This window comes from Narcine bancroftii, chromosome 6 (assembly GCF_036971445.1).
Source record: "Narcine bancroftii isolate sNarBan1 chromosome 6, sNarBan1.hap1, whole genome shotgun sequence".
Classification (NCBI taxonomy): domain Eukaryota; kingdom Metazoa; phylum Chordata; class Chondrichthyes; order Torpediniformes; family Narcinidae; genus Narcine; species Narcine bancroftii.
This window is the reverse complement of record NC_091474.1, coordinates 26,173,968-26,186,610: the sequence shown is the minus strand read 5'-3', so window position 1 is coordinate 26,186,610 and position 12,643 is coordinate 26,173,968. Positions and strand designations below refer to the sequence as shown.

General features: G+C 44.7%; 1 long non-coding RNA gene across 1 annotated transcript in view; it reads right to left on the bottom strand.

The window, feature by feature from the left end:
* LOC138735857 (uncharacterized) overlaps positions 1 to 12,643 on the bottom strand; it is a 40,778-nt gene that overhangs the window by 22,523 nt on the left and 5,612 nt on the right. The window contains exon 2 of the long non-coding RNA XR_011339969.1: positions 5,644 to 5,769. This is a non-coding gene — a long non-coding RNA (uncharacterized lncRNA). The remainder of the gene's footprint in view (positions 1 to 5,643; positions 5,770 to 12,643) is intronic.

Below are 12,643 nucleotides of genomic sequence, written 5' to 3'. Positions count from 1 at the left end.
TTTTCAAACCTGATTAAACTTACAATTATTCTTGTTATCACCTCCAGTTCAGTTTTTTAAATTTGATAACATCCCAGGCAAGTACCCTGAGGCAACTTTTTACTTTGCTACTTTGAACATAAGAACACAAGAAACAGGGGCAGGAATCGGCCATCTGGCCCATTGAACCTGCTCCGCCATTCAATAAGACCATGGCTGATCTGGCTGTGGGATCAGCTTTTTCCAATCACCCTTAATATTCCCTTATTGTGCAAAAACATATCCATCTGTGTCTTAAATATATTGAATGAGTCAATCTCCACTGCTTACTTGGGCAGATAATTCCACAGATTCACCAGTCTCTGAGAGAAGCAGTTCCTCCCCATCTCTGTCCTTAATCTCCTCCCTAAAACTTGAGACTATGGTTCTGGTATGACTTCTAATTCTGGCTTGATGTCCTGACGATACATCTCCAGACTTACATAACACAGACAAGAGTGTTACGACTGTCTAATGGCTCTGTTATCTGTCCCTTAGCTCCACTCAGCACCTTTCTCCACCTTCTCCACTCCCCAGACTGGTTTTCTTTCCTTCTCTATTTGGACCTGAAAATGTAATAGTGTTTACCTCTGTGAACACTGCCTGACCTGCTGAGTGTTTCCAGCACTTCCTATCTTTATTTCAGATTTTCAACATCTGTGGTTTTGTTTTGGATGAATAAACAAAAGGTTATTTTCATATCGATGGAAGGATAGTGTGATACTCTTATAGCACCAGAATCAGAATCAGAATTTATTGTCATGAACATGTCATGAACTATAGCATCGCAATCATTTATATAAACCACCTTACAAAATAAATAAAAATAGTGGAAGAAAAAGAAAAAGAAAAAGGCAAATAAGGTAGGACTCACTGATTATTCAGAAATATGACGGCAGAGGGGAATAAGATGTCCTTGTGCTGCTGAGTGTTTGTCTTCAGGGTCCTGTACCTTTTCCAGATGGTAGCAAAGTGAAGAGGGCATGGCCTGGGTGGTGGGAGTCCTTGAGGATAGAGGCTGCTTTCTTAAGACACCACCTCTTGTAGATGTCCTCGATGGAGTGAAGATTGGTGCCTGTGATGTCGTAGGCCGAGTTAACAACCCTCTCGAGTTTTTTTCTTGTCCTGGGCATTAGTATCTCCTTACCAGGCAGCAATGCTCTCCACGGTTCACCTATAGATGTTTGTGAGAGTCTTTGGTGGCGTACCAAAGGTCCTCAAACCCCTCACGAAGTATAGCCACTGGCGAGCCTTCTTCATGATTGCATCAACATGGAGGCTTTAGGACAGATCCTCAGAGATGTTGACACCCAGCAATTTGAAGTTTTTAAAAAAAATAGTTAAAACATTTTATCCATACATGTAATCATAGCCAAATATAAAATACAATAATCAAATATTGGTGTTTAGAATTTGAAGTTCTTCACCCTCTCCACTGCTGACCCCTCAATTAAGGGGTCTCCTGATTTCCTCCTGGTCTACAATCAACTCTTTGGTTTTGCTAACACTGAGTGTAAGGTTGTTGCGACTCCACTCAACTAGCTGATCTATCTTCCTCCTGTACGCTTCCTTATTGCCACCTGTGATTCTGCCGAAAACCCCACGTTGTCATCGGCAAATTTACAGATAGCATTTGAATTGTGCCTAGTCACACAGTCATGGATGTATAGTGAGTAAAACAATGGGCTAAGCACGCATCTTTGAGGTGTACCTGTATTGATTGTCAGTGAGGTGGAGACATTGTTTCTGATTCAAACTGACTGTGGTTGACTGATGAGGAAGTCAAAGATCCTGTTGCAGAGGAGGGTGCAGAGGCGCAGGGTTTGCTGACCAGCGCTGAGAGAATTATGGTGTTGAAAGCTGAGCTGTACCTGATGAAGAGCAGCCGTCTGTATGAGTTTCTGATGTCTAGATGATCAGAGCTGAATGGACAGCCAATGAACCAAGTTCACATGCACCGCTGTCTAAGTCTGAGGCCTGAGGCCCACCTACCATTTCCACCTGCATTGGATAACCAGGACATCTCTCTGCTTCAGGAAAAGGGCTGTCACAGTGTGAGGCCTACATAAACCAGCTTGGTGTTGTCAGGTAGAAGTAGCAAAAAAAAACTGTCACCAAAACTCAGACTTCGTGCTTTAAATACAACTGGGCTTCACTGGAGGCCACAATAGGTTGGACAAATTCCCGAAGAGTCAAGAAATTCAAGAAGGCGAGGTCGAGGCATGATTCATGAAAGAGAAGGCGAATGGATTGAAGAGTGAAGTTCTCGCCAGTAATAACATTCAGATGGTCCTTCTGTGGGCTGCTGTGTGGAATTAGTGGAAGGGTATCACATTGCTGCATAGCCATTGCTGTGATTTCAAATGTAAATGAAGAGAAAATCTGCCAACAATTCCAGGAATTTGACAGGCCCATTAAAAAATGGGAGCTTTAACCATTTGTAGAGTGGCAACATTGATCTGTAGAGCTTTAAATCAAAAGGAATTCAGAGTCCGACTGATATAAATTAAGAGTGAACATCTTCTGCTCAGAAAATAAAAATAAACTACTGCTGTACTTCTGACAAAACATTCAGAAGTTAGTAAGTGGGGCAGCCCATGGGCCAGAGAAACCTCCCACGTGGAAGTGGGGGGGGGGGGGGAGGGATGGGGGGGGGATTGGGGGGGGGGGGGGGTTGAAGGAATAATTTCAGGGAGCAACAGATAATTCTCTGCAGCTAGGTGCCTCCTGTATAAAATTGCGCTTTTTGCTGCATCTATGGCAGGAAAGGGAATTTTGACACCTGGGAACCAAGAGTGATTTTTAACGGCGGCATCCGTCTCAGGCATAAGTGCAGCAAAAGACATGTCACTGGCAGGTAAAGAAGGACCTTCCTCCAGGGTTTGGCATTTAAGCAGAGATCCACCCTGCTTGTGCTGCCTCCAATTTGTCTGGTTTCCAAAGGCGCTCCTGGAACCCTGAGGGAATCTGACGTTCCTCTTTGGCCGGAAACTCTGAATCATTCTCAGCTGACACAGCTCTTGAGTCATTATTACCCAAGAAGGGAAGACTCTGTGCGTCCTGAAGAAAGGATCACCACTCACTGAGCAATATCCTGGACTCTGTCACAAAAGAGAAATGTAGGGACAACATCACAGTGATTCATCCACTTCCTCATCCTCTTGAATCATTATTCCCTCTGATCAGCAAACTTCTAATTGAAATAGCCAGATCATTTCAGACCCTTCCAACAGCACATTGATGCAGGAGCATCTCGAAACGTAGAGCAGCACAGGAACAGGCCCTTCAGCCCATCAATGACTGTGATGGACAGGATGCCAAATTAAACGAAATCTCTTGGAGTTAAACAAGAAATCCTGCAGATACTGGGGTCCAGTGGCATTCACAAAAGTGCTGGAGAAACGCGACAGGTCATGCACCATCCATAGGAAGTAAAAGGCAGTTGATGTTTTGGGCCTGAGCCCTTTTTAATTTTTAAAAAATTTAGACATACAGCACAGTAACAGGCCATTTCGGCCCATGTGTCCTTGCTGCCCAATTACTCCCAATTAACCTACAACCTCAGGTATATTTCAAATGGTGGGAAGAAACTGGAACCCCTGGGGAAGAAAATCAGGGTGGGAGGGGAAGGGGAGGAATACAGGTTAATAAGTGGATGCAGGTGAGAGGATGAAGAAGAGAACCTTGGAAGGATAGAGAACAGGACTAAAAAAGGACAGCTAGCTGAATTCCAAACTTCAGTCCATGGAAGTCAATAGAACAAACTCTGGAGGCAGATTACAGTTCATTGACGCACACATACTATGTGTTGATTGGGACATTTCCACACACACCAGTTGATTCAGGCCTTGGCATCTTGCTGTCTGCTACAGAAGTTGGTGTTGTGGGGCGATGTGAGACCTTGCCTTGGCAACACAGTAACAACACAAAGAACCCCCCTTGCCCTGGTCAAAACCTCTTCTTCCTGCTGTCTTCAGGCAGAAGGTACAGAAGCCTGAAGTCCAGCACCTCTGGATTTTCTAACAGCTATCAGGTTCTTGAAACTCCCCACATGACCCTAACCTTAATCCTGACCATAAGCAACACTGGGATCACCAAATGATCAAGTTCACATTTATTGTCATCTGATTGAACATATCCTTTCTTTCTTTGGCTTGGCTTCGCGGACGAAGATTTATGGAGGGGTAATGTCCACGTCAGCTGCAGGCTCGTTTGTGGCTGACAAGTCCAATGCGGGACAGGCAGACACGGTTGCAGTGGTTGCAAGGAAAATTGGTTGGTTGGGGTTGGGTGTTGGGTTTTTCCTCCTTTGTCTTTGAAGTGCACACACAGACACACAGTACACCCTACATATGACCCCTATATATACAACATATATACATAACGATCCAAAACAATCTCGGGTTGTTCAACAGTCTCCCTGCCTGTGGGAAGAAGCTGTTTTCCAGCTTGGCAATCCTGGTTTTTATGCTCCCCCTACCTCTTCCTTGAAGGCAGTGTCTTAAAGATACTGCAAGCTGGATGGTAAGGGTCATCCATGATTCTTTGAGTCCTCTTTAAGCACCTCTCCATCTAGATATTCTTGATAGATGGGAGACCCCAGTGATCTTCTCAGCAGTTTTAATCACCCTCCATATTGGCCTCCAATTGGATGCTTTGCAGCTCTATGCCACACGATATCTGCATCATTGAACTATCCATCTTTTCCTTACACTAACCAACTCTGAATATTTATTGATCTCTCTTTTTATATTTATAATGTCTTTTGTTTGTTTTGGCATATGGCACTAATTTTGCAGCATGGCTGGCGTAGCAGTTAGCACAACACTGTTACAGAGCCAGTGACCTGAGTTCGAATCCCACACTGCCTGTAAAGAGTTTGTACATTCTCCCCGTGTCTGCATGGGCTTCCTCCAGGGACGCAGATTTCCTCCCACCCTTCAAAACTATACAGGGGTTGTAATTGGGTATAATTAGGCAGCATGGACTCGTGGGCCGGAAGGGCCTTTTTCCGTGCTGTATGTCTAAATTAAAAAAATTAATTTATACTGTTGCGGTTGTTGTATCTTATGTAACAAGGAAGAATTTTGGTGGATCTTCACTTTATAATTATTTGTATGACAATTAGATTTTCATCTCATTGATATATATACACAATTTCTTTGTTACACTTTGATGCTTGAAGTCCACTTGTAGTCCTGTTCTAAATCGATCCTTCAGCATTCAATCAGCATTTGTTCCTGGTCTGACAGGGGCATTCTTCACCGACAGTAGTTGGTACTGTTGGAGGAGTCTGTTCTGTCTGCTAATTTCCAATTTATCTGTGCAGCCACTGTGGATGAGGCCACTCCCTGTGTGTGTGTGTGTGTGTGTGTGTGTGTGTGTGTGTGTGTGTGTGTGTGTGTGTGTGTGTGTGTGTGTGTGCGCGCGTGCGTGCGTGCGTGCGTGCGTGCGTGCGTGCGTGCGTGCGTGCGTGCGCGCGCGCGCGCGCGTGTGTGTGTGTGTGTGTGTGTGCGTGTGTGTGTGTGAGAGAGAGAGAGAGAGAGAGAGAGTAACACCATGCTTTGCACTGTCTGACAGATAATACAGGCAAGCAGAGGGTGTATGAGAAGCTGGGCTGCTTACCTGAACCTGACTAGCTGCCTTGAGCCCACAAAGGGCCAGGTCACACCAAGTGGCCCTTTCTCCAGGTCAGGATGAGTTGTGTAGCTCCACTATACAAGCTTCTGATCCCACTCAATAAGTTTAATCCTACAAAAGATCAATAGTACAATTGAGGTTATTGGACTCACAATAGCAGCGAGGTCCATTTGCACACAGAAGCAGGTCTCTGTGCTGTGGTTGGGCACAGGTTGATCCCATTGGGGCAGCTTTGGTCCAACTTTCAGTTTTATAGCTCAGTAGGTTTCTAATCTACGCACTGAATTGCCTTGTTGCTCCCTCAACCTGTGAACATCCAGTGATCACCCAGTGAACATCCAGTGATGACCAAGTGAGCACTGTAGTGATCACCATGTGGAGTCCCAGTTATCACACGGTGAACACCCCAGTGACTCCCCAACAAATGCCCAATGAACACCCAATGGACATATGCTCTTGTTCCCAGTCCGGATGTTTGAGCTGGCAGTTAAACATCTAACGATAATGCTCAGAAAGGAGGGTCTGGTGTCAGACAAAATGCACAGTCAGCAAGATCGCCCCAGATTGTTGTGGTCTGGCTGCCGCTCCATTAACCATGATCTTGGTGCATGGAGAGTCAGGGAGATATAGCTTGGTGTACCACCACATGTACTGAGATACAGTGAACAGCTCCATCTGCTTGCTGTCCAGCCATGGCAGAGACAGTAATCTCTCTCCAGTGACAGTGATTCATGTTGTGTAAGATTAACGAGATGAACCATGACAAAGGTCCACCTGAGTTTCCAGCATTTTAATGCTTCAGTGGCTTCCCACCTCCCAAGGAGCTGCTCTGTCACCAGCGAGTAGATGGGAACCCGGCGCTAGCCATCATTAAATGTCATCATCCTCAGTCCTGGCAAGAGAAGGCTCGGTGGCCAGAGTAACCGTCTTGGCTCCACTGCCCAAATATGTAGCCCTGGCACTCTCTCCCTGGTTACAGTAGCCTCTGCCAGTAAAGTTGCTTCCCACATTCTCCCAATAGTCGCTGCTCCTGCTCCCACCCCTTAAGTTAATATTAATTATGAAATGGGAAATGGAAATCGGAAATCAACAATGGTTTTTTTCTTCAACACAGAATGGTCAAGTGTAAACATTAACCTCAGGAGTTTTGTTTTTGAATGGTTTGCTGTTGGAACAAATAGCTAATTGATTGATGTGGATGTACTGGTTTATAACTATAGCAATATTCTTCAATTGAACACAGCCCTTCTTCCAGAGGAGCTTTGCTCAAGCTGGGAAGTATATCAGTGATTCATATCAGTCATAAACAAGAAAGTCTAGAGATGCTGGGTCAAGGGCAGTACCCAAAATCACTGAAGAAATTTTTAAATTAAATTTAGACATCCAGAACAGCACATTTCAGCCCACGAGTCCATGCTGCCCAAATTATAGCCAATTAACTTACACACCCGGTACTTTTCAAAAAGTGAGAGGAAACTGGAGCCCCAGGGAAAACCCACACAGACACAGGGAGAAGGTACAGACAGCACAGAATTCGCACCCAGGTCCCAATCGCTGGTGCTATAAAGGTGTTGAGCTAACCACTACGTCAACTGTGCCACCCAGTAGATCTTGCACCATCTGCAGGAAGTAAAAGGCAGTTGACATTTTGCGCCTGAGCCCTTCATTAGGAATCTAAAAAAAACAGGCTGATGCCCAAATAAAAAGGTGGGGATGAGGGAGGGTAGGAGGAGAGGAGATGAGAAGAGAAGAGGAGTAAGAAGGGGTAGGGAGATGAGCATAAACTAACAGGTAAGAGGCAAATACAGGTGGGAGGGTCAAAGGGAAAGAAGGTGAGATGTGATAGGGGAGAGAGCAGAGGGCTAAGAATGGTAGGAGAAGGAGGGATATGGATAGCTGGAGGAAAGAGGGATAAGGGAAAGAGAGAGACTGGGGAAGGGTTGTCAGAAATTGGAGGTCGATATTGATGCCATCTGGTTGGAGATTCCCAAGACAGATACAAGGTTATATTAAAAATAAAATGTTATGTATCAACAGATTATAGTTTTATAATTGAATTAAAAGCCACACTAGTACATCATGATTTCAATCCTTCTAATCATACCTATTTACACAATGTAGACATTTATTATTCATCCTTGAACTGAGTGGTTTGCTGGTTCATTTCAGAAGATATGAGTCAATTATTTTGGACTCAATTTACATGGGAGTCCAGATAAGAATGGGAGACGCTTGCTCAAAGTAAGATGAATTTTACTGGCAACCCAGTGATTCATGGATGTCTTACTGATTGTAATTTCTAATTGCAAAGTTACAAATGATCTAAATTTAACTTGCACAGAAGATGAGACAGAATTTGAACTCCTGTCTCCAGATCATCAGATCAGGCCTCTGCAACCATTCTAGTTTTCTAGTTTCCAAGAATTCCACTGGAAACGAACACTAGGACAAACCATGGTTTAGAACAGGGCCTGGAATAATTTTATAACCATCTCCTTTGAAGCGGCTTCATGGGGCTTGTGGGAGTTTCTAACCTGTTTGGGAATTCCTGGCATTTACCACTAAAGAGTTGCCACATTCCAATCTCTGTCCAACTCTGTTCCCATTTTCCTAATCATTTTACAAGCAGTAAATGAAGGCGTTCAACAAGAAAAGGACAATTATTGTGACTTAGCACCATTAGCATCTCATTTAGCACAACTCTATTACAGTGCCAGTGCCAGTGACTGAGGTTCGAATCCAGTGCTGTCTGTAAGGAGTTTGTGCATTGCTCTGGGTGCTCCGGTTTCCTCCTATGCTTTAGAAACATACCAGGGCTGTGTGTCAATAGGGTGTAATTGGGTGTCACGGGTCTGTGGGCCGAAAAGGCTTGTTACTGTGTTGCAATGCATGTATATGTCTGTATGTTTGCATATTGTCCGCTTCGATGACTGGGAAATAAAATTCGTCAATCTGCCTGTTCCTGGAACTTCCTAGCATTTTACAAAGACTTAGGATTGAATTAGCAACATAAGAACCAAAATAAACTCCAGATCATTGTGCTCCAGCTATTGGGCAGACCAGCCCACACCGAAGCTGACAACAGCAGTCTACAATCAAATGTCGTAGAGCTTTGCTCTTCCTTAGAACCCTTCGCATCCCCACACAGCCCCTGTACATTTACAGCCATTTTTCAGGTGCTTTCATTTTGGTGACGCACAAAAATAGAAGAGAGTGTTCGCACAGGAGGATCCGACAGGCAGCAACACGACAATGCCAAAATTAACATCAAACATCACAATGCTGTATAGGCCCTTCGGCCCACAATGTTGTGCTGACCTATGTAAAACAACTCCACAACAATCTAATTCTTCCCCCTCTCACACCCATAACCCTCTATTTTTCTTGCATCCATGTGCCTGTCTAACAAACTTTTGAATGTCCCTATTTTGAATGTCCCTCCATCACCACCCACAGCATTACATCCAGGCATCTACGACTCTCTGTGTAAAAAGCTGCCTCTGACATTCTCCCCTAAACTTTTCTCCTCTCACTTTAAACAGATGATCTCTGATGTTTGCTATTGTCACCTCAGGAAAAAGGCGCTAGCTGTCCACCGAACCTAAGCCCCTCATAATCTTATATACCGTAAAATCCCTATTATCCAGAATTCAAGCAGCCAGTAACAATATTGCGGAAAATAAATAGGTAAAAAATATAGGTTTAAAATGGGCATGTCTCGCCGTTAGTTCACCAATCATACAATATGCCATCTCAAGCAACCAAAAAATTAACTTATTCGGCATCTACAAATCTTCATAGGTGCCAGATACCGGGGGCTTTACTGTACCTTTAAGTCAACACCTGGCCGGCTATCAATCAGCCGACCTGAATAGACCAAGCCCCACCCACTTGGGTGTCAATTACCCTCCAGGATATAAGCCTGAGCCGGCCCTTCAAAGACACTCTCAGAGTTTACAGCCGCTCTACTCACAGCTGGCTCTGTGGAAGTTTTCGTCGAATAAAGCCTGTTGTACAGTCTTTTGGTTTTGTGTGTTTGCTTCTGACCGACAGCGCATCACACTCACCAAAGCATCTCCATCCTTCCTGTAATGAGTTGACTAGAACTGAACAAAAAATATTGGGAAAATGCTGGAAATCTTCAACACGTCAACTCGCAGATAGAGAGAGGTACAGATTTGCAGTTCAGATTCTCTTCACAGCACTAAAGACCACTCAGTCCATTGAGTCCTGGTTAGCAACCCCATCACACTCTCTTTATCTCACTGTACCCTGGAATTTTACTCTCCCTAACATGCCCTTCAACTGAATGTTGACAAGTAGCCATTTTCTTTCACTGGGAAGGGGGTAAATTCAGCCACCGCCACATCTTTGGGACGTGGGATGAGTGGTGTTTGTCTGTTTCCACAGATACTCCGGAGCTCAGGGTTGAAGCTGGATTACTGAAGCTGTGAAGTGGCAAGTCTGCTGCCACATTCCACACCCCCCCCCCCCCCCCACCAACTCCCCATCTACTAGCGACGTGGACTGAGGGGTAAACAGGACCCAGAAACTGAGGACAGCGACCCACACACCTCTCCTTCAGCCCAGCTTTATACCTTATACTATTCTCACCGTCAGCACAGTTAGCGTAACGGTTGGCGCAACGCTGTTACAGCGGCAGTGATCGGGAATGGGGTTCAAATTCCTGCACTGTCTGTAAGGAGTTTTTATGTTCTCCCCATGTCTGCATGGGTTTTCCCCAGGGGCTCTGGTTTCCTCCCAGCGTTCAAAATGTACCGGGGTTGTAGGTCATTTGGGTCTAATTTGGAGCTATGGCTCGTGGGCCAAGAGGGCCTGTTATTGTGCTGTATGACTAAATTTAAATTTATCTAAATTCACCTTATCAGATTCCAGCATTGGGCAGCATTTGTCCAATCACCCACTCCCCTCTGTATGACTCATTTACCTGACCTCTTGGTTTTCTTGCCTCCCTCTTCTGAGTCTGGTATGGCCCCATGACCTCTGCCTGGTTGGCCAATCCCTTGTGGAGCCCTGTTTCACTCCTCCCACTCTGGACTTCTCCACACTGCTTCTGTGCTAACTTGTCCCAGTCCTGATGAAGGGCTCCGACCCAAAACATCATCTATTCTTTTTCTCCCACTGATGCTGCTCGACCTGTTGAGTTCCTCCAGCAGGTTGTGTTGAGCTTCAGATTTCAGCATCGACAATCTCTTGTATGTCTCCACTCCCACCCCACTATTCAAAATAACAGAACATAAATTTTATATCTTCCAGAAATGGAGTCTCAGTTCAACATGTCATTTCACATAAGCACCAACAATAATGCATTCCTGCTGCACGATAATGTGGATTTTCTCAACAGGGGTCTTAATCCCATAACATTGGCTGCTTTGTTGCATTCAATGCAACAGTGACTGCATCTTAAGTGTACAGAATGTCAAGAGTCAAGAGTCCCCTGTGACAGCCTGAGGCACACACATGCTTCTATAACAGTGGTTCTCAACTTTTTTTCCACTCAGATACCACCTTAACTATGGCATAGGTGACCTGTGGTTAGTAAGATTTTGCCTTATGTGAGTGAAAAGAAAATGTTTGAAAACCACTGTTCTGTAAGAATCTATGAAATAGAAGCAGGAATCAGCCATCTAGTCTGTCGAGCTTGCTCCGCCATTCAGTAAGATCTTGGCTGATCTGGCTGTGGACACTCCATCCATTTGCCTGTTCCCCACAACTCTTAATTCCTCTACTATTCAAAAATCCACCTTAAACGCAATCGATCAAGCTGCCTTGATTCACCAGCCTCTGGGAGAAAGAGTTTCTCCTCATCTCCATCCCAAATCTATTCACCCAAAGTACAGTTTTTTTTTTGCACTACAGATAAGTAGAAATTCTGCCTGGCCCACAAGAAAAATAATCTCATGTTTGCATGTGATGTCATGCAGGTGCTTCGACAATAAATCTGAACTTTGAACTTTGGTATGTATGATAATAAACTTTAACTTGGAATTTAGTTGGGGGGGGGGGTAGTGGTGTTCCCATTCAGCCGCTGCTCTTATACTTGGTGGTAGGGATCGTGGGTTGGAAGGTTCTCTTGGGACAGCTTGAGTGAGTTATTTCCATGCGTGTTTTAGATGGTGCACAGTGGAGCAGTGGTGTTGAAAGTAAATATATTTTTATTTTTTAAAATTATTATATTGAGACATACAGATTGACCTCAACTTACGACTGTGTTCCGTTCTGACTGACTGGTCATATCTCGAAATGAACACAAGTCGGTAATTCATTCTAACCGTTTAATCGTTCGTCAAATACAATACGGTGGCCATCAAAGCAAGCTCTCAAGAGAAGTTGGCCACCCCTGCTATAGATGCTATTTTCCGTAGATAGGCCCCCACTTTCACCCCAAAAGCATAAATTTCATATTTACATATATTTTTATTTATTTTAATTTGTTTGGTCATATGTATGGATGGGCGTAAGCCCCATAGATTGCACGTCAGTGACTAGCTGGACAGCACAGTAACAAACCCTATCACCTCATGAGCCCATGCCACCCAAATACACCTAATTGACCTACCACCCCTGGTACGTTTTGAATGAAGGGAGGAAACCAGAGCCCCCAGAGGAAGCCACACAGACATGGGGAGAACGTAGAAACTCCTAACAGACAGCGCCGGATTTGAATTCCAGTCGGCTTAGAGTTGTCGAGGGAAGTAATGGAGCTGATTTAGCCCTGTCAGTTGTCCCGCTCCCTGCTCTCCATGACTTAAGGCAATGTTGCATTTTGGATTTTGCAATCCCAGTCCATTCAGATGTCAGAGTGGACCTCTCTGAACCTTTTCCCTTCGTGTTCAAAGTTCACAGTTGTCAGCATGAAGGTGCCAGGGATGGAAACCAGGACCTTGTGCGGGCAAAGCATGTGCTGCTTAGGGAAATGGATAGGGTGCCATCCAAGCTGCATGGTGTTGAGAGAATTTGGAGC